This window comes from Echinops telfairi, unplaced genomic scaffold (genome assembly GCF_000313985.2).
Source record: "Echinops telfairi isolate 266 unplaced genomic scaffold, ASM31398v2 ScPeMD7_53;HRSCAF=182, whole genome shotgun sequence".
NCBI lineage: Eukaryota > Metazoa > Chordata > Mammalia > Afrosoricida > Tenrecidae > Echinops > Echinops telfairi.
The window spans coordinates 17647095-17667403 of record NW_022103951.1 but is presented as its reverse complement, the minus strand read 5'-3'; positions in this window follow the sequence as shown (position 1 = coordinate 17667403).

Below are 20309 nucleotides of genomic sequence, written 5' to 3'. Positions count from 1 at the left end.
GAGGAAAGAGGGCCTGGGACATGCCAAGGGAGCACCCCCAAGGCACCAGGAATGAAAACCGTCAGACACCAAAGGATACGTGTTACATAATGGCATTTATATGAAATCTCTAGAATAAGCAAATGCTCAGAGACACAAGTTGGTTGGCAGATGCCAGTGGCTGGGGACACCAGAGGGTGTGGAGCTGTTGTTTGGGGTGATGGGCAACATTTGAAAAAGGATAGTGGTGATCATTACACCACACAGTGACTAGACTCCCCCTCCTCCCCACCCCTCTCAATCCAAAAGGTTTTACAGAGAATATGTCCATTCAAATTGCACCTAAAGGGCAAGGACTAATCCTCTTTGATCTAAGCAGGATCGCTGAGTTGATTAGAGACTGGGGCTCATGGATTTAGATTCTGCAGGGACACAGTGTGCTTTGTGCCGAGGAAAAGCCTGTTTCGGGACTTCAAAGTGGAATTCTCCTAGTCAGCCGGATGGGGAGCACAGGCTGGTGGTCAAACGTGAGGATAACGCGTGTGATGGTTCAGTGCAATAGAGAAGACTTCCTCCTTAATCACAGAGCGTTTTTTTTTCTTAATGGGTAAGGGATAATGAGATTCATCTTTTTTTTTTAATGGGGAAAATAGTCCAGCCATTCGAATCAATAACAACCTTGAAAATATCCAGGTTAGAATACCAATTCCAAAATGCCCCATCCCTTCTTGCCAGGTGCATACAGATGCTTTTTTTTTTTTCTTAATGCAGTCTGGGAATATCAGAGGGAAGCATTAGGATTTGTGTTGGCATAGGAACGATCTGTGGACCAGTGTTTCCCAAACTCTCCTGATGACAAGAAGCATCAAGGACACTTGGGGAATCTAGAGCTTCCGCCCTCTGAAAATTGTGATTCTGGAACAGGGAAATCGTTAGGCACTTCCCTAGTGGAAGTGTGGGCAACATAGAGCGGCCCAAGGCCACAAACCCAACCCAATGAATGGAAATTTCTAAGGATGGGCCCGGTGACCTGCTGCCTTGTAAAGGTCTTGGAATTCAAGAGAGACAGGGAAATCAGCCAAATGGAGAGACTGGCCCAGGAGAAAAGATGAAGATCTCGGGGTGATTGTCAGGTCCTGGGACTCAGATTCTGAAATGAAGAGTCTGGAAGCCAGCATCTACCTCCAGGGTAAGTGCTCTGAGCAGACAGGAAACCACTTCCACCGAGGAAAGGCACCACCCCCCTTCTCTGGGCTGGCTAGGGTCCTATTTGAACACGTGAGCAGTTCACCAGAGCTTTAACCACTTCCCTCCAATCAATTAGCAAGTGACTTCCTTCCCCTGGAGATGTCTCTTTTGATTTATAAAAAGACGCACGTCCTCTTTCTCTCAACATCTTAACAATGTCTCAAATTTCAGAAAAGTTGCAAGAATACTAAAATAAGCATCCTTATACTCACCCATCAGAATTCCCTAATTGTTAATATATTAACACAGTTGCAGGCTTGTTCAGTTTCTGAGTAATCGGTCCCTGACCTCCTACTTCACCCCTCATACTTCAGCATACATCTCTTACGAACATTATTCTACCAAACCGCAGCACCATTACCACCCTGGAGGAAGTTCCTATTGGTACAATGACATTCATTTTCAGCCCATATTTTTCTCCCTATGTACCCATGTGATAATATTTTACACTGACATTATTTTCATTAAATAGATCATCCGGTCGCCAATTAAAGAACTGTCTATTGCATGTCTTTGTCCTTATGAATTGAACGTTGTTCAGCCAAAGAATATGTAGCAGTCTTAATGCCTACACCGGAATACAATCTGGTTAGGAAATAAGGGATGTCTTGTGTTATCAGTTGCATGGGTTATCCGAGAGGAGGCTGGGGCCTAATCCTGATCCCTTCTTCTAGAAGGGGAGAACAGAGAGAATCACACACAGGCTGAAAGGAAACACCAGATGAAGAGCTATCTGCAAGCCAAGGAATGCCCTTGACTACCAGAAACTGAGGGAAAGCAGGGCTTTCTCTCTCAGAGAGAGTGTGGTGTGGCCACAGCCTGCATTCAGACTTCTCGCCTCCAGAGCTGTGAAATAATACATTTCTGTTCTTTAAAGTCACCCACTCCGGGAGAGGGTCATATCTGAACGGAGGACACGGGAGCAGATGAAGGGGGAGGAGGAGAGAGTGGAGCACATCCTGGCCCACCAAGCCTTGAGGACGATGATCCCAATTAGAGCAGCCAATCCACAGAGAGGACCACATGGTCAGCACCACTATGAGATATGATGCCCCTCACTGACCCATAGCCTTGCAGGGGACAACACCGGAGACACAGTGTGGGAATGGCGCCTGATCTGATCCCGCCACACCAAGGCAAAGCACTGGGGCAGGGGGTGGGGTGGGGGTGGGTTGCAGCAGAACAGCAAGGGAATGGAGCGGCGAGGTCCCCAGGGAATGCTGAAGGTGGACTTTGGGGCCAGGGAGTGGTGTCCCAACAGACTGGACAGGAAAACACTCCTAAACGCCAACAAACAATCCTTGAACTAACTACAAGCTTTTCTTTCTTGTTGTGTTTTGTTTTGTTTTTTGTCACTAATGACGAACCTGATGCAGCCAGAGCCCAGAGAAAGAGGAGCCATGTGGAGACCCATGCCAGCACTGAGATGCCCTACGGCCCCTAGATCCACAAGACATTCCATCCACTGGACTGTGTTCTTCCTGCACTGGGTGTCATTGCATGTGTTTTGCGAGTCTGAAGAGGAATTTATACATCCGACATATGGGCTAATATAGAATTTATGGACTTGGTCTGGACTGGTTGGGATGTTTTCTCAATATTCAACTGCTCTTGTATATAAAGCTCCTTCTTATACATATAAAAAATAAAATAAAATAAAGTCACTCCCTTTGTGCTATTTTGATATGCTAACGTAGGAACCTATGCTTTAATTATGCCTTAATCTCCTCTCCTCTAAAACAATTGTTTCATAATGTTAATCCTTGTGAGGAGTCCGGGCTGGTTGTTGTATATAATATAATGATCCACAGTTTAGACTCATCTGATCATTTTTAACCTCATTTCACTTAACCTCTTTGACAAGAATACTATGGAGATGAGAGAAAGTCCTGGGCGCATCCCATCAGGGGGATGTTGTGTGCATTTGTTCCATTGTTGGTGGGGTTAAAGCTGATCACGGATTAAGGTGATATACTCTAGAAGTCTCCATTTTCAAGGTACGCTTTCTCCTTTAGAATTAGTAAGCAATGTGGAGGCTACGATTACTGGTGTCCATTCCCCTCCACCCCACATACGATTTCATCAGGGGATTTTGGCATTCACTGACAATCTTTGGCTGCATCAATAATGAAACTGAAGGTGAGTTTCCCATTTCCCCATTTGTTCTAAAAATATTATCTGCATGAAGAATGTGTCATTCTTCCTCCATTTCCCTTTTGGGGTCTCACTCAAGAGTTATTTTCTTTTAATTCAACACATTGAAATCCATTATTGTCCCTTCACCTTGTACTTTGACCTGTGTTATGTATGCCACTCACCCTGTATTGTTAGTAGTCAGTTACCTTTTACAAAAAGGTTTAAATAATAAGAACAAGACCTTGCATGTTTAGCCACGAAGTAGCCATTTGCAGGTCTTTTCCTTCCTTTCTGTTGGCCCAGCATTCCATCTGGTGTCAGGTTCCTTCTGCCTGCCTGCAAGCCTTTCTTTAACTGCAAGTCTGCTGGTGATGAATTCTTTCAGTTTGGGGGCATCTCAAAAAATCTTTATCTTACATTTCTTTAGGAAAAATAGTCCCTGTTTGTATAGATCATTTGACCAACAGCGTTTTGTTTGTCCCCAGTACTTTAAAGATCTACCTATCTATATATGAATGTATATATAATTGCCTTGTTTCAAATGAAAAATATGCTGTCATCCTTATCTTTGTTCCTGTACATATAATATCACTTTGTTTCTCTGGCTTTTAAAGACATTTTTCCCTTCACCTTCGCTTTGGCTCAGCTTTATTATAATATGCCTTAGTGTCATTTTCTTCATGCTTCTTATTCTTAGGGTTCATTGACCTTCTTAGATCTGTGGGTTTATAGTTTCATCAAAATTGGAAACATTTTGGCCGATATTTCTTGAAAAGTGTTTTCTGTTAACCTTCCTCCCCTTTTGGGACTCCAATTACACACATATATATCAGACTGTGTGAAGTGATCACACAGTTCACTGACGCTCAGCTCACTGAAACACACTTGTCCTTTATGTTTTATGTTTGGATGATGGTTATTACAATGTCTTCACATTCACTAGTCTTCTCTTCTATAGTATCTGATCCACCATTAATTAGATGCAGTCTGTTTTTCATCTTACACATTGTAGCTTTAATTGCTAGGCGTCTGCCTTAATATATATGTGTGTATCTATATCTATTTCTATATCTATCTATCTATATAATCATGTCTCTAGTATTCTCAAAGATTTGTTAGGTAGGATCGGACTGTGATTAGATTAGGACTAATCATACCCTTCACAGTATTCTACTCCCCAAATCTAATGAATTATGAGGTATTCCAGTCTTGTTGGTAGAAAAAGCACTATTTCTATCACTGGACAAGTGCCAAATATTTCTGTCATTCTTTCAGGGGAGTCTTTGGCCTCAGGTAGCTTCTTCACATGGTCACAACTGTGCTGACCCTCTCCCTGTCTCCTGAGTTCGCTCTCTGTGCAGCTCTGTCCGATAAAGTCCTTGTGCTCCATCTCCTTAACTCTGGGCATTCATCAAGCTCCACTCGGGTTTGTTCAGCCACACGGGGATCTGGAAACTCCTGAGGCAATAAGCATGGGCAATCACAGGCCCGTCATTTGCTTCCCATCTCTCAAGAATCACTGTCCTCCTTTGCCTAATAGCAGTGTCCTGAAAATCATAGGTTAATTTTGTGCTATTTGAGGGTTTGTTTCTGGTAAAATGTTCAATCTGCTACTCCATGTTAGTCTGAAGTGCAATTCACTTATTTAAAAAATGTTTTAACAATAAATAAACTAGGTCTCCTGGCCACCTTTATCTGATACATTGTTATCACCTACTTTAAATTACCCTCTGTTCTTTCAAAATATGCCAACAAACTCATTTGAATGTCTATAACAGTCAGAATGCTCACCAAGTTAAGTCACTATTTCCTCAACTGGTCAGAATAGTGCGGTTTCCTTGAATAAGTCACACAAAAACCATACTGATAAATAAGCCATACAACAAATAATCAACATAGAGTTACGATCAAATATAGACTATTTGTAAGACTCATCTATCTGACCAGTCTTGAGCACTAAAACCATTTCAGATATTTATCAGGCAATCAGCTGATTATAAATAAGCTGAATATTCAGACTCCCCAGAGTCAACATGCTAGTTCCCGCCAATCTTTCTGGCATCTGCCGAGTTAGAATGGAGGTCGAGTTCACTATCAACAGTTTCAAACTGCAGAGGTGAGAGCTAAGGCGACTCCAGTCTTTGTGGTTCTTTCCTCCTGAGCTTTCTTCCCTCAAGCCTCTTAAGGTCACTCTTGCCCAAGTCAATCTCCCACCTTCATTGTTAAACCCAAGATGACAGCCTGTTTGGGGTCTAGCCTTGACACAACGTCCCACCTTCTGACTACCCCATAGCCATTGCTTCTGGGCAGGTTTGGTTGCAAAGAGGGCACTATTCCTCCCGGGTGAGCCTGTTTGACCGGGCCAATCTCACTTCAGCAGATACTGTCATCATAACATTGTTCTCACAAGAAAGGCTTTTCATTTTGAGTCCTAAAAACAAAACCAAAAAAAAAACTAAGTTAAAAACAAAACCCACAATAATAATCACCAAACAACCTTATGAGCCAGATCAAAATGGACTCCAACTCAAATTACAGCGTCAGAAGACCTGGGTTCTAGCTCTGCTCCACTTCTTCCTGTCTTCCTGACATTCCCTTATCATTTAGTTCACATCTCTAAGCATCACTTTCCTCATTGGGAAAATGCCGAAGTCTATTGTCTGGGTAAGAAAAACTATGCAAGACTTTGAATAACTGTCAAATTCTTACTGGTACACTAAGAGTTAATCCATTATTTTGAGAATGTACCTGTGTTTGACTTTCTATTTTGCCCTTTGGTTAGACTTCAGAAGCTGCTGTTAAGTCACATGGTAATTTATAGATGTCTGTCCTGTAGAAAAGATAACACTGAATGCCAGGGTTTTATTGCCCTGCAGGACATTAACCAGTTCTGAATATATCTTAGAAATCTCACTCCAATCTCATTTTGTTGCTCAAAATGTCTATAAATACCAAGTCCCCCTGACTACCCTTAAAATCAGCTTTACCTTCTTCTACTTTCCAGTATTAATGAGCTGGATACATTTTCAATGTGCTAAGTTGATCATTTGTATGAGAATCATGTTTTGAAACTCTGAAAAACATACTATAAAAATAGAACCTGTGTCATTAGGTTTGTTACGAGATTTTAAAAATAAATAGTTCATTAGGAGTGGATGCATCTTAAACACTCCATGACTGTTGTCTATTAGTATAAGCTGTGATTAAAGGGAATTGGTACACAAGTTAAAAAAAGTCATATCCTTCAAACTTTACCATTAAGTCAAAATAGAAGAAAGGGAATATTCACTTAATATTTAGCTCTAGCCTATTTGCCTTCCAGCCTTTACACTCCTCTCTAGACTCGAACTCACTGAATTAAGCTTTGAGTTCAGTAGCTCTTTGCATGTGTGTGGATGGGTCTTAGAGCTACGATGATCTTTAACCCTATGCCGAAGAAGCATGCTAGCCCATCAAGCGGAAGCCCTGGTAATATAGTGGGTTACATGTTGGACTGTTAACACAAGGTCAGCAGTTCAAAACCACTAGCCATTCTGCGGAAGAGAGATGAGACTTTCTTCCTTCCATAAAGATTTACAACCTCTGAAACCCAAGGGGCAGTTTTACTCTTTCCTATATATAGGGTCACTATGGGTCAGGATTGACTTGATGGTTGTGAACTTAGACTTTTGGGTCAAGCAAAAGAAAGATAATTTTCCTAACTCTTGTGGCCAACAAGAAATAATACAGTTAATGATGGCAACATATGTACAAATTTGCTTAATACAACTGATGAATGGATTGTTTTAAGAGCTGTAAGAGCCCCCAATAACATGATCTTAAAAAAAACAGAGGAAAGAATATAGTTAAAATGGTATTTTAAAGACAATTTTTTAAAATTTCTGCTGCTGGGAGTCATGGATTATTTGTAAAATTAAAATTTTAAAAGAGGGGGGGATTGACATAAAAACAATATTTGGTCTGGGTTTGCATAGTAGAACAAGGACCCTGGGGAAGGCAGAAACCTGTCAGAAAAGGAAAACACAAATATTTGCCACTGAGAGGCGAGAGAGCAAAGAGGCCAGGCTGCACCCTGTTGAAGGCGTCAGAGAGACAAGCGAATGCCTCCTGTTCCGGCTCTGACAGGTTGCCCTGCACAACTATTCTCGGTCACTTTCGCCCTTCCATTGTATTCCCTTGTTTCCTTCCCTGCACATTCCAAACATCTTCCATAGCTACGGTCTTCCCAGCTTCCTTTGCCTGATGTCAATCATTGCTGAAGACAGCACAGCTTTCCCCTGAAAAACCTGCCCCCTAACAGCAACTCCAGAGCAGGCGAGAAAAAACATGACCGATCAACTTCTACAATTGGTTTGGATTTGCTCTTAATGCCCAACTAACTTTGTCAGACTCTACCCCCTCAAGAAGAGAGAACTCAGCCCCTTTTCGGTTTGTTTTCATGGTTTGTTAGTTTGTTTTTCAGACCCTGGCATGAGCATGAAATCCACTTTGGCTCTGCGGAGGAAACAAGTCACTGACTTGAATAAAGGTTGCAACAACACTTCAGAAGCAATTTGTAACCTTGCCTTCCCCTTCGCAGAGAGAAGCAGAAGCACGGCGGCCCGGGGCATTTCAGCACAAAGGGGCACCAAGTGGGGCAGAGCTTTACACTTTGCTGCACACAAAGCGGCAAGAGGCTGGCCACCCAGCGCTTGCTACCTGCCTTCAAATGTAGAGACACAACACAGGAAGCTGCCCTGTTTCTTTTCCAAAACAAGTAAACGAGTAGAGACTGAAATTCAGATTAAACATTCGGCTGTTGTTAAGTTCCACTGAACCAAAAAAGCAGTCCGTGCGTTGACTTGAAAATAAAGTGAAGAAGAGAAACCATCTGTGTAGTATTGAGTGTTCTTTACATGTTCCAGAATTTTCTTCGGCTTCCAGACAAGTTCAGACCCATAGTCATGTACACACACGCGCGCGCGCACACACACACACATACACACACGCGCGTGTGCACACACACACATACACGCGTTTCTTAACCAGAAAGACCTGACTGTTGTTAGGAGAGAGCTGAGGAAGCCTTCACTAGCGATTGTTCCCTATGTGCTTATTACTCAAGGTGGGGCTCACGGGAGAGCAGCCTCCGGATGGTGTGGAACTCCACAGAAATGCAGATTCTCAGGTTTCTGGGTCCGAGCTTACATTGCAAGAAGAATGCCTGACCAGCTCTCTGCCGCAAGGCAAGTTTCAGCGCTGCTGCTCTAGATGGGAGCTCTAGTTGCTATGGGATCGAGCCCCTGACACCTGAAATGAGACCAGTGAAATGCAGGGACTGGATGGGGTTTTATTTGGACTCATTTAAAGTTCAATGACAAAACTGAATTCACTTGAAGGGAATGCTTTTAACTCGGACCTGGGTTCATGAACCTCAATGTGGTTCTATTTCTGGTGACCATTTCACCTCCACATTGAAGAAGCGAGGTGAGTGCGGAGCACTGTCAGACACACTGCTTTCAACGAGAGAGAATGGACTAAGTCTATAAACCATAGAAAGGGGGAAAATGAAAGGTCACTATTTTATAATGATCACCTAATAAAATGGTAAGATTTGAGATCTATTGGGTTAAAATTAGGCTATCCTTAATATTCACCTATTTCTCTTTGCCTTCTAAAAGCATAGCTACTAGAACATGAGGATTCGAGTTGTATTTCCATTGAGCACCGTGCTTTAGATCTATGGCCATCAAACTATAACCAGGCTTTCACCCCCAGAGAGTCTAGTAAAAGTGGTCGGGGTGGGCCTGCCACGAGGATCTTGAAACTCTCCCTGGTGTCATTATTGTGTCCTCAAGCATCTTTGAGGTAGTCTAGTCACACCTTAGCTAGAACCAGTGCCTATTTGTCGTGGAAAGGAGGCAAACTGCCACAGTAAGGTGATTGCGTCTGCAGATGGGTTGGCATCTTCTCTCTACTTCAGATAGAACCAAACACCCAGGCAAAGGAAACCCTATCATGTTTGCCAATATTCCCAGCAGCATGTCTCCAGTTTCCTGGGCAATTCGTTCCATGATCTAAGACAGTGGAGCTCAGACTTTTGTGTTCTCAGAAGAGCCCGCGGGCCGGCTGGCTTCACAGCAGAGCACTGGGCCCTTAGTGATTCACAAAAGCTAGTTGGTAAGGTGGCCAAGGGTTCTGGTTGGCCTGGGGCTGTCCCAGTCTTAGCGTGATGTTCTGTGCCCCAGGAACTCCTTACACTTGCCATCTAGTCAATTCCCACTCCCGACTTTGCGGCATCTAAGCACAATAACAACATATTCGAGGAGACCTTTCAGGATGAGAAAGAACACAGTGATCAGACAAAATCCCAGTTAAGGGACCTTCTATTTACAACACCCCCAACCAGCTCGCTTCCAACCATACGAGGACTGTCTGCGAGATGGGCACACTCAAGAAACACTCCGGAAGACACGATGACTAATGCAAGGTGGCGTCCTGGGTGGGAGCCTGGAACCGAAAAGGGACATTTAGTAAAAACTTAGGCCATCTGAATGAAGCATAAATGGGCCCTAATAACGTACTCTATATTGATTCATTCACTGGAACACAGATACCACACCCATGTAAAACATCAATAACGGGTGGAGTGAGAGTTTTCTAAGAGTATTCGAGTAGATTTTAAAAAGCTGCCTCCCATCATTGTGACCCCCCCTCAGAAGAGATCTGTGAACGGCAGGTGTTACTATTACTGTGGGCCACATATCAGGGATGATACACAAGAAGAATGGGATCTTGAGTCAACATTTTCGGCAGAAACTATGAGCTGGAAAAACTTTGAGGCCAAAAAGGATCCAGGGGACAGTAAGGACACCCTCAAAGGCCAAAACAAAACAAAGCTGTTTCCAGCCAGGTATCCCCAGATCACAGATTAGAGGAGCGTGGTGCTCCATAGGCTGATTTTTTTTGGAGGGGGAAGTAGATCACCAGGCCTTTCTTCCCAGGCACCTCGGGTTGATCTGAACTTCCAACAGGTTGGTTAGCAGCTGAGCAATGAACTATTTGCACCTCCCAGGGACTCCTGAGGAAACTTAATAGTCTCAGAAGCCCTCGCTATGAGTTGGAATTGGCTCCACAGCAAAGGGTGGCGAAGACACACTTTTCCACACACGTGTCTCCTTCCTTTAAGCGATGAATAACTGCCATCTCAGTACCCCAGTGATAACTAGGACCCGGGTTTTCTTATGAGAACTCCATTGGAAAAGGAACCGACCCTGACCCACACGAAGCGGCGCCAAGATGCCTTCAGGCCATGTCTGTGGTGCCCTGAACTCTTTTGCAGGGAATGATAAATAAGCTGCGTTCTTTGTTGTCTGGTCTCCGCAGTTCCACTTGGCTTCCTCCCTTACAGAAGGAAGGGAGCCGAAGGAACTTCTTAAGACACACAAGGAAGGAAAAGCTCTTTGTGCTGAAGGCGGCCCGCCAAGGTGCTAATTCCACCGTTGGTAGGTTTTTCCTGGGCCTGTGTTCCCGTCCAGGAATTTCCTGGAGCTTGGTGGTTCACAAGTCCAAATTCCAGCTTTGAATAAATAAACCAGCCCAAGTGCTCCTGGGCCTCTGGGACTAGCAGAGCCATTTCTGAACTTCTATCGCCCTCTAGTGGCAGTTTCGTAGGCCTCAGAGATTTTCTTAGGAGTTTACCTAGTGAGCTGCTAAAGCACAGCTGTTCAAATCCACCAGACGCTCTGCAGGAGAAAAACCGAGGCTCCCGTAAAGAGGGGCAGTTCTGCTCTGATGGCGGCGAGTATGGGTTTTAGAAGGTGCTGTGGAAGGAGCCCTGGTGGCTTAACAGGTTATTTCTTGGACCCACCAGTCACTCTGAGGGAGAAAGACAAGGCTTTCTGCTCCCATAAAGATTTACAGCCTCAGAAGCCTAAAGGGGCAATTCTACTTTGTCCTATATGGCCAACTATGAGTAAGAATCAACTCGATGACAGTGAGCTTGGGGGGAAGGGAAGGGAGAGGTTAAGGAGTTCTGATGCTACCCAAACCAAACCAAGACTCACTGCCATTGAGTCCATTCCAATGCACAGTGACCCTATGGGACACGACAGAACTGCCTCTGTGGGTTTTGGAGATGGTGACTCTCTGTGGGAGTAGAGAGCCTCATCTTTCTCCCGTGGGGCGGCTGATACTTTCAAAGGCCCTTGTTGCTAACCCATCAGCCATGCCATGGGAGAAACATGTGGCCATCTGATTCCATAAAGATGACAGTCTTGGAAACCCTAGGGAACAGTTCCCTATGTCCTACAGGGCCACTAGGCATCAACTTGACAGCATCGGGTTTAGTTTAAGTTTTCTTATTCCTCAAATTTAGGTGACTGTTCTTCCCCCCAATACTGCTTACACAATGCAAAGCTTCATAGACCAGGTGAAGACGATGTCTGTGAGGAGGTGCGTTAGGGATGGCAAGTTCACAGCACAAGGGTCAGAGGGTCATGGACTCACACAGTTGACAAATCTCAGCAAGCGCTGTGCTTTTTGTCAAAAAATTTCTACCGAACTTACCACAAAGTGATTAGCCTCTGTATGTTCTTCATTTTAATGTTTTAAATTCGGAGTTGCTCAAACTAGGTTTTCTTTCTTTCTCTCTCTTTCTTTCTTTCCTTCTTTCTTCAGGTCCAAGTAAATCACTCTCATTCATTAACTATGCTTTTTTAACTTATTTAAACCTTTTGTAACAATGTCCACCATAAAATGCTTTACAACGTTGTCCAAGGAGGTGAGAGAGCATTTAGAGCCCCCAAATACAGAGGTTCTTAAATCATATAGGTTTAATTTTGTACACGCCAACATAAAACTTGCACAAAGTAAACAGAAATACCACTGTCAGATCCTGTCAAAACTTTCCGCAGATTATACATAGCGTGGTAGAAGCAAATTGATAAAACTTTTAGTGGTTTCAAACTTCAACCAGATGAAACTCAGAAATAGGAATGATAGAGTTTCTTTAAGTCAGCAGAAATGGATACTTTTTGCTTAAATAGCAGTTAACTAGTCTAAATGGTCAGTAGGAATTGATTTCATTAATCTATAGGGTCACTGTGAGTCAGAATTGATTTAATGGCAGTGAGTTTGGTTTTTGAGATAGAGTTGCTATGAGTTGGAATTGATTCAACGGCAGTGGGGTATCCACCCAGTCACGCATCCATCCATCCATCCATCCATCCATCCATCTACCCATCCATCCTTTTATTCATTAAGTATGGGCCAAACATGATCAGGTGCCAGGAATGGAAGATGGGTAAGAACAGTTCCTGCTTTCACGATGCTAAAGCAAAAGAGACTGTTTTGATTTTTCCGTCTTGTCTCCATTCTGAGGCTCCATCCTCAGGAAAGGCAGAAATAGCCATTCACAAATCACTAAGTCCAGACAGAAGTTCCAGCAGTTGGCATCAAGTCGGCCTTGGTTGTACAGAGTCGAGACCAGCACTCAGCCAGCCACAACTATCAAGCACCTCTGGCAAACAAAGTGTGGACGATGTGATCTTCCAATGCCTAAAAGGCACAAACTGCGTGGCAGGAAAGAGCAAGTGTATGTCCCTTTTTGTAGCATCGTAAATTCACAGATTCACATCGAATGCAGGAAGTGCTTTTTGGTGACGGGCTTATAAGACGTTGCCTCATTTTCTACACCTGGTTGTTATTCAGGAGAGCAAATCCAGACTGGAGCAGCTTATGTTCAAACCCGAAGAGAGAAGGTTCTTACGTCCATGCCCACAATGGAGCCAGCACTGAAGTTTGGTTTCAGATTCACTCCTTTGGTTCACCGCCTGCCATGCCCCCGCCACTGTGTCCTTGAAATTGAAAAGTCAAGTGTGCAGTCCTGTAAACGGCACACACCAAGCACTAACCTCCCGGACTTGGGGCATTCTAAACCAGCAACTGCTTCTCAAGTGACAGAGGGAGCTTTCTCCTCTGCTCAAGAGTAACAGTCTCAGAAGCCCACAGGGGCAGTCCTGCCCTGTCCTGTAGGGTCGGTATGAGTCAGTATCAACTCGAAGGCAGTGAGCTTCTCTTCGTTTTGTTTTGCTTTTAAGTGAGGTAGTCTTGGGCCACTGGTGGCATCGTGGGCTCTACGTTGGACTGTTACCCATAAGGTCAACAAATCGGAACCTGGGGAAAGATGAGGCTTTCTGCAGTTCCCCTGTGTCCTGTAAGGCGTGAGCTACCCCATGGCAGTGAGTTTGGGTTTGGGGTTTGTCAGGGTACTTTAGAGGAGCCCTGGTGACACAGTGGTTAAGAACTTAGCTATGAATCAAAAGGTCGGTGGATCAAACCCATCAGCTGGTTCCTTCCAGATTACAGTCTTGGAAGCCCTGTGGACCACTTCTACTCTGTCCTAGAGGGTCACTGTGAATCCGAAATTACTTAAAGGCAATGGGTTTGGCTTGGTTTGGTTTGATATAATCTTCCATACTCCACATTGAATTTTAAGCTTACAAAATAAATAGTTTATTTTACAACACTGCTGTTTGTTGGTCACTTCATCTCACATCCTAAATCCTTTGCGCTCAGGACACCGCTACCACTTCTATTATTTAACATTCTACTGGAAGGTTCTAGCTCTGCAGTTAAATTGGAGAAAGACATTAGAAGCATTAAAAGTGGAAAGTAGGGATTACAATTGTTGTTCATTGAGATTCTATTAAAGAATCCCTAGAAGACCCAAGATAAGAAAACCAAAAGTAAGACCCAAGACAATCAGGAAAAGGCAAGCCCTAGGAGGGCACAAGACCAGTAACATCAATAGCTTTCCTCAATGGACAAGTCACGAGATATAAGGAAAGATTCCTTCTGACCACTGCAACAACAAAGTGAAAACACCAAGAAAGAAACTCAACAAACATTTGGAGGATCGCGGCATCTTCCTGTATGTTTTTGCCATCGAGGTGCCATCAAGTCAGCTCTGACGCAGAGGGACCCTGTGTACAACAGAAGGAAATGCTGCAGAAAGATGTCTCCCAAGTCGGCTCCCTCAGATAAATGTTAGACTTAGGACACTGCTTGAGGCTAATGGTGAATGATTGTCAAGTTAACTCCCTGAAGGCAGTCAGCTGCCAGACTACAGTCTGGCTCCACCACAGGTAGGGCCCACTCCCTGCTGTTAAGGACAATGGGCTGCTTCTCCCTAAAGATCTTGTGGCCATCAGTTTGGTCCCTGCAGGGTGGGTTTACACCCTACTGATAATGGTGTCTATAGTGAGCCAGAGAACAGGTCACACCAGCTCAGTGACATCCAAAGTTAGGCTGCCATCCTGAACCTAGGATCCGCCCATCTTGTCACATGTATACCGCCAATCCCTCCTCTCCCTATTGTGTGGATACCCCTAGATCACCCCCCTCCCATTACTGTATAACCTATAGTACAACCCTTTCCTGTGACCTATGTCCTCACCTGTAATTAGAGAATATAAAAGCCTTGGTTAGCAATAAATATCTCTCTCTCTCCACGTGGACCACCAAGCAGGGCTGAGGTGAGCATGCTACTATGAAATGTGTCTGACTCCATTATTTCACTCTCCCTTCTATCTCTCATGCTCCTGATAAAATGTCCAAAGTAAGTAAACCAAAGTCATCCTTGCTTCTTAGGAGCATTCTGGTTGTACTTTTTCCACAACAGATTTATTCTTTCTTTCATTTATTCTAGCAGTTTATGGTACTTTCAATATTCTTCACTGACACCATACTTCAAAGAGCTCAGTTCTTCTCTGGAAGTCTTTATTCATTGGCCAGCTTCCACATGCAAAGAGGTTATTGAAAAGACCATGGCCTGCTTCAGGAGGACCTTAGTCCTCAAAGTAACATCTTCACTATTCAACAGGTTGACGGCCTTTTTGCAGCAGCTCTGCCCAATGGAATGCATCATTTGATTTCTTGTCACTTCCATGTGCCTTGGTTGTGGATATAAATAAAATGAAACTCTTGACAACTTTGGCATTTTCTCTGATTTTACTTATTGGTCTAGTTGCGAGGAATTTTGTTTTGTTTATGTTGAGATGAAACCCATAACCAGCAGTAAGTGCCTTCCGTCCCCTTCGCTTTCAGCAAGCAAGGTTGTGTCATCCACCCATTCTGATGCCCTGTTCTTCATAGAGTTCAACTTCACAGATTATTTGGTCAGCATGCGCCTTGAATAAGCAGGGTTTAAGGATACATCTAGGAGCTCTGGCGGGGTAGTGGTTATACGCTGAGCTGCTAATTGCAAGGGCAGCAGTTAAAAGTCACCAACTGCTCCCAGGGAGAAAGACAGGGCTTGCTATTCCCAGAATAAATTACAGTCTCAGAAACTCACAAGAGCAGTTCTGCCTTGTCCTAGAGGATGGCTATGACTTGGAATGCACTTGATGGCAGTGAGTTTGGTTTGATTGGGTAAGGATTCAACGGTGCTGCACTACTTCCCCGATTTCAAACGACTCAGTGTCCCCTTGTTCTGTTTAAGTCACAGCTTCTTGCTTTTTGTACAGGTTCCACATGAGCACAAGGAAGTGATCTGGAATTCTCACTCTTTGCAATATTATCCATAGTTTGTTATGCTCCACGCAGTCAAATGCTCTGCATCGTCAATAAAGCGCCAGTAAGTATCTTTCTGGTATTCTTTGATTTTAGTCAAGATCCATTTGACATCAGCAATGGTATCCCCTCATGCCACATCCTCTTCAACCCAGCTTGAATTTCTGGCTGCCTTCTGTTGATGGATCTACTGCTTCAGCCATTTTTAAATTATCTTCACTCCCCAAAAAGTATTTGGAATGTAATATTAATGATATTGTTCCATAATTTCCACATTCTACTAGCTCACTTTTATTTGGAGTGGGCAGATTTCTTCCAATGTCTCTCCCCATCTCCCCATTTCTTGGCGTAGATGAGTGAGGATTTCCAGTGTTGCAGACATTCGTTGAAATCTCTTAGTTGATATTCTGTCAATTCCTGGAGCCTTGTTTTCTGCCAGCACTCTCAGTGTGGCTTGAACTTCTCCCAGCAATGCCATTGATTCTTGATCATATGCTACCTTCTTAAATGGTTGAAAGTTACCCATTGCTTTTGGGTACAATGACTATGTGCATGTCTTCCGTCGTCTTTTGATGCTTCCTGCATCATTCAATATTTTACTAACAAAATTCTTCATTTTGGCTACTCGAGGTTTGAATTTTTCTTCGATTCTTTCAGTTTGAGAAACGCCTATCATGTTATTCCCTTTTAGTTTTCGTACTCCAGGTCTTTGCACTTTTCCTTAAAATACTTTATCTTCTTCAGCCACCCTATGAAACCTTCTGTTCAGTTGCTTTTCCTTCATCATTTCTTCCAATCACTTCAATGTCTCTACATTTAGGAGCAAGTGTCAGGGTCTGTACTGACTGACATCCCTTTTGATCTTTCCTTTCTTCTTTTCTATGACCTTTTGTTTTCTTCATGTATGATGTCCTTCATATCATTGCACAATTCGTTCAGTCTGCCATAGTTAGAGTTCAATGTGTAAAATCTAATTCTTGGAATGGTCACTGAATTCAGCGGGGATATGATCAATGATACATTTGGGCTTTCATGGACTTGTTTTAATTTTAATCTTCTCAAGCTTCAGCTTGAACTTGCACCCAAGCAATTGATGGTTAGTCAGTCACCCCTTGGCCTTATTCTGATTGATAATATTGGGCTTCTCCATCATCTCTTTCCAAAGATGTAGTTAATTTGATTCCTGTGCATTCCATATGTCAATATCTACATATATATCACCATTTTGCTGTTGAAAAAAAATATTTTCAACGAAGAAATCATCGGTCTTGCAAAATTCTACCACACAATCTCTAGCTGGCTTTCCAGCACTTTAAAAAGGTCTTATGCAGTAGATTTACCCAGTGCAACGCATCATTTGATCTCCTGACCCGCTTCCATGAACATTGATTTTGAATCCAAGCAAGATGAAATCGTTGACAACTTACTTTTTTTCTCCATTCATCATGATCCTGTTGTGAGGATTTTGGTGTTCTTTACCTTGATTTGTAATCCATACTGAAGGCTCTAATCCTTGGCCTTCATCAGCAAGCGCTTCAAGTCCTCCTCGCTTTAGCAAGCTAGGTTGTATCATCTGCATATTGAGAGTTGTTAATAAGCCTTCCTCCAATACTGATACCATATTCTTCTTCATATAATCATATAATCAGCTTCTCTGATTCTTTGCTCCCTAGAGATTGAGTATATGTGGTGAGAAGCTTCAGCCATGCACTATCCCCTTGTTCTTTTCACACAACTGCGCCTTTCCCCATGTACACATGGGCACAATGAAGTGTTCCGGAATTCCAGTCCTTTACAATGTCGTTCATGGTTTGTTATGGTCCGCACAGTCCAGTGCCTTTTCATAGTCAATAAACACAAGTAAACATCTTTCTAGTATTCTCTGCTTTTAGCCGAGATGCATCTGATGACGACAATGATATCCCTGATCCCACATCCTCTTCTGAATCCGGCCTACACTTTTGGCAGTTCTCTGTTCATGTACTACTGGCAACTGTTGTTGGATGGTCTTCACCAAAATTTTACTTGCATGTGATATTAGTGATATTGTTCTCTAATTTGTGCATTTTGTTGGGTCCTCTCTCATTGAATGGGTACAAATACGGATCTCTTCCAATAAGTTGGCCAAGTAGCCTTATTCCGAACCGAACCTCTTAGCACAGACGAGTGTTTCCAGTGGCTCATCAGCTTTTTGAAACATCTCAATTCGTATTCTGTCCAATCCTAGAGCCTTGTTTTTAGCTAATGCCTTCAGTTTCGCTTGCACTTCTTCTTTTAGTGCCATTGGTTCTTGATTGTATGCTACCTCTTGAAATGGTTCAATGTCAACTCGTTCTTTTGGGTACACTGACTCTGTGTTTCTTTCCATCTTCTTTGCATGCTTCCTGCATCATTCGATATTTTGCCCACAGAAACTTTCAATATTGTAACTTGAGGCTTCAATATTTTTTTCTTGAGTTCTTTTAATTTCAGACATACTGAGCATGTTCTTCCTTTGTGATTTTATAACTCTAGGTCTTTGCACATTTAGATATAATATTTTACTTTGTTTTCTCAAGCTCCTTTTTGAAATTTTCTGTTCAGTTGTTTGTCTTCAGCATTTCTTCCATTTTCCTTAACTACTCTATGATTAAAGGCACGTTTCAGAGTCTCTTTTGACATTTTCTTCCTTGTCTTTCTAATGACCCTTGCTTTCTTCATGTATTATCTTCTTGAAGTTATTCCACTACTCATCAGGTCTTCTGTCATTAGTGTTCAATGCATCAAATCTGTTCTTAAGATGTCTCAAAATTCAAGTGGGATATACTCAAGGTCCTATTTTGGTTCTTGTGGATTTGTTTTATTTTTCTTTAGCTGCAAACTAAATTTAAAACCAAACTCACTGCCACCAAGTCGATGCTGACTCATAGTGACTCTATATGACAGTGTCGAATTGCTCGTGTGAGTGTCCTAGACGGTACCTCTTTATGGGAGTAGAAAGTCCCATCTTTCTCCCATGGCGCAGCTGGTGGTTTTGAACTGCTGACTTTATGTTTAACAGTCCAACTAGTAACCACTACAGCACCAGAGCTCCTGGGAACTTGCATAGGGGCAATAATGGGTCTGCTCCTTAGTCAGCCCCAGGCCTTGTGTTAGCTGTTGATACTGAGCTTCTCCATCGCCTCTTCCCACAGTTGGAGTCCATTTCCTTTCTGATATTCTGTCACCAAAGCCATAGTTTCCAACGGTTCCTTCCTCTTTATGTCCAACTTTTGCATTCCAGTCACCAATAATTGTCAATGCATCTTGATGGCACATCTGATCACTTTTACAGTGAAGACATGGGTAAACTTCTTCAATTTCTTCACCACTAGTTGTCGTGGTTGCTGTTTAAATTTGAATAATACTTGTGTTGACTGGATTTCCTTGTATGTGGATAGGTATCCCACCACAGGCAGTACTGTATTTCAAGACAGATTCTGAAATAGTCGAGAAGAATGGAGTCACAAAGGATATTTCAAGATCTTGAATAATTCATTCCTGGCACAGTGAACCATATGACTGTCAGATTCAAACTGGCCAATACCAATCGATTTCATCTCACTAATGCCTGGAGTATCGATATTTGTGCATTCCATTACATTTTTGATGACTTCCAATGTTCCTAGATTCATACTTCGCATATTCCAAGTTTCAATTACTAATAAATGTTTGTGGCTGTTTCTTCTCCTTGTGAGACCGGCCCCAACAGCAAATGAAGGTCCCAGAGGCTTTACTCCCATAGGCTTTAGTCCTGCAACCTTACCTCCAGGCAAGCCATTATGGTCGACGCTACTTTGAGAAGGCAGCTCTTTCCGCCGTCGTATTTTGAGTGCCTTCTGACCGGAGAAGGTCATCCTCGGGCACTATCTCTGACAATGTTCTGATGCTATTCATGATGATTTCAGTATCTGACAATGTTTTGAGGCCATACATAAGGTTTTCCGCCTATTCCTTCTTTCCAGTCTGTTCTTCATCTGGAAGTTCTGCTGAAACCTGTGCACTTTAGGTGACCCTGCTGGTGTTTGAAAATACCAGAGACGTAGCTTTCATCATCAACGCAGCACACAAGCCACCACAGTATGACACACTGACAGACAAGTGGTGGTTTAAGAAACTAGTCCAGATGATTCCAACTTTCATTCCAACATCTAAACAAAAATGTCAATGAAAGTTCTAGAGACGTGCTTGACACAATGGATGTATGTGTAGATTGTGATAAGAGTTGTACAAGCCCCCAATAAAATGATTTAATTTTAGAAAAAGAAAGTTCTAGAGAAGATCAGTGAGAGGGAAGTGGCTTTGCCAGAGAGGGCCCCAATAATGAAAATGATGTGTGACTGGTGTGTTTGTGCAAACAAAATAGTGTAGAATAA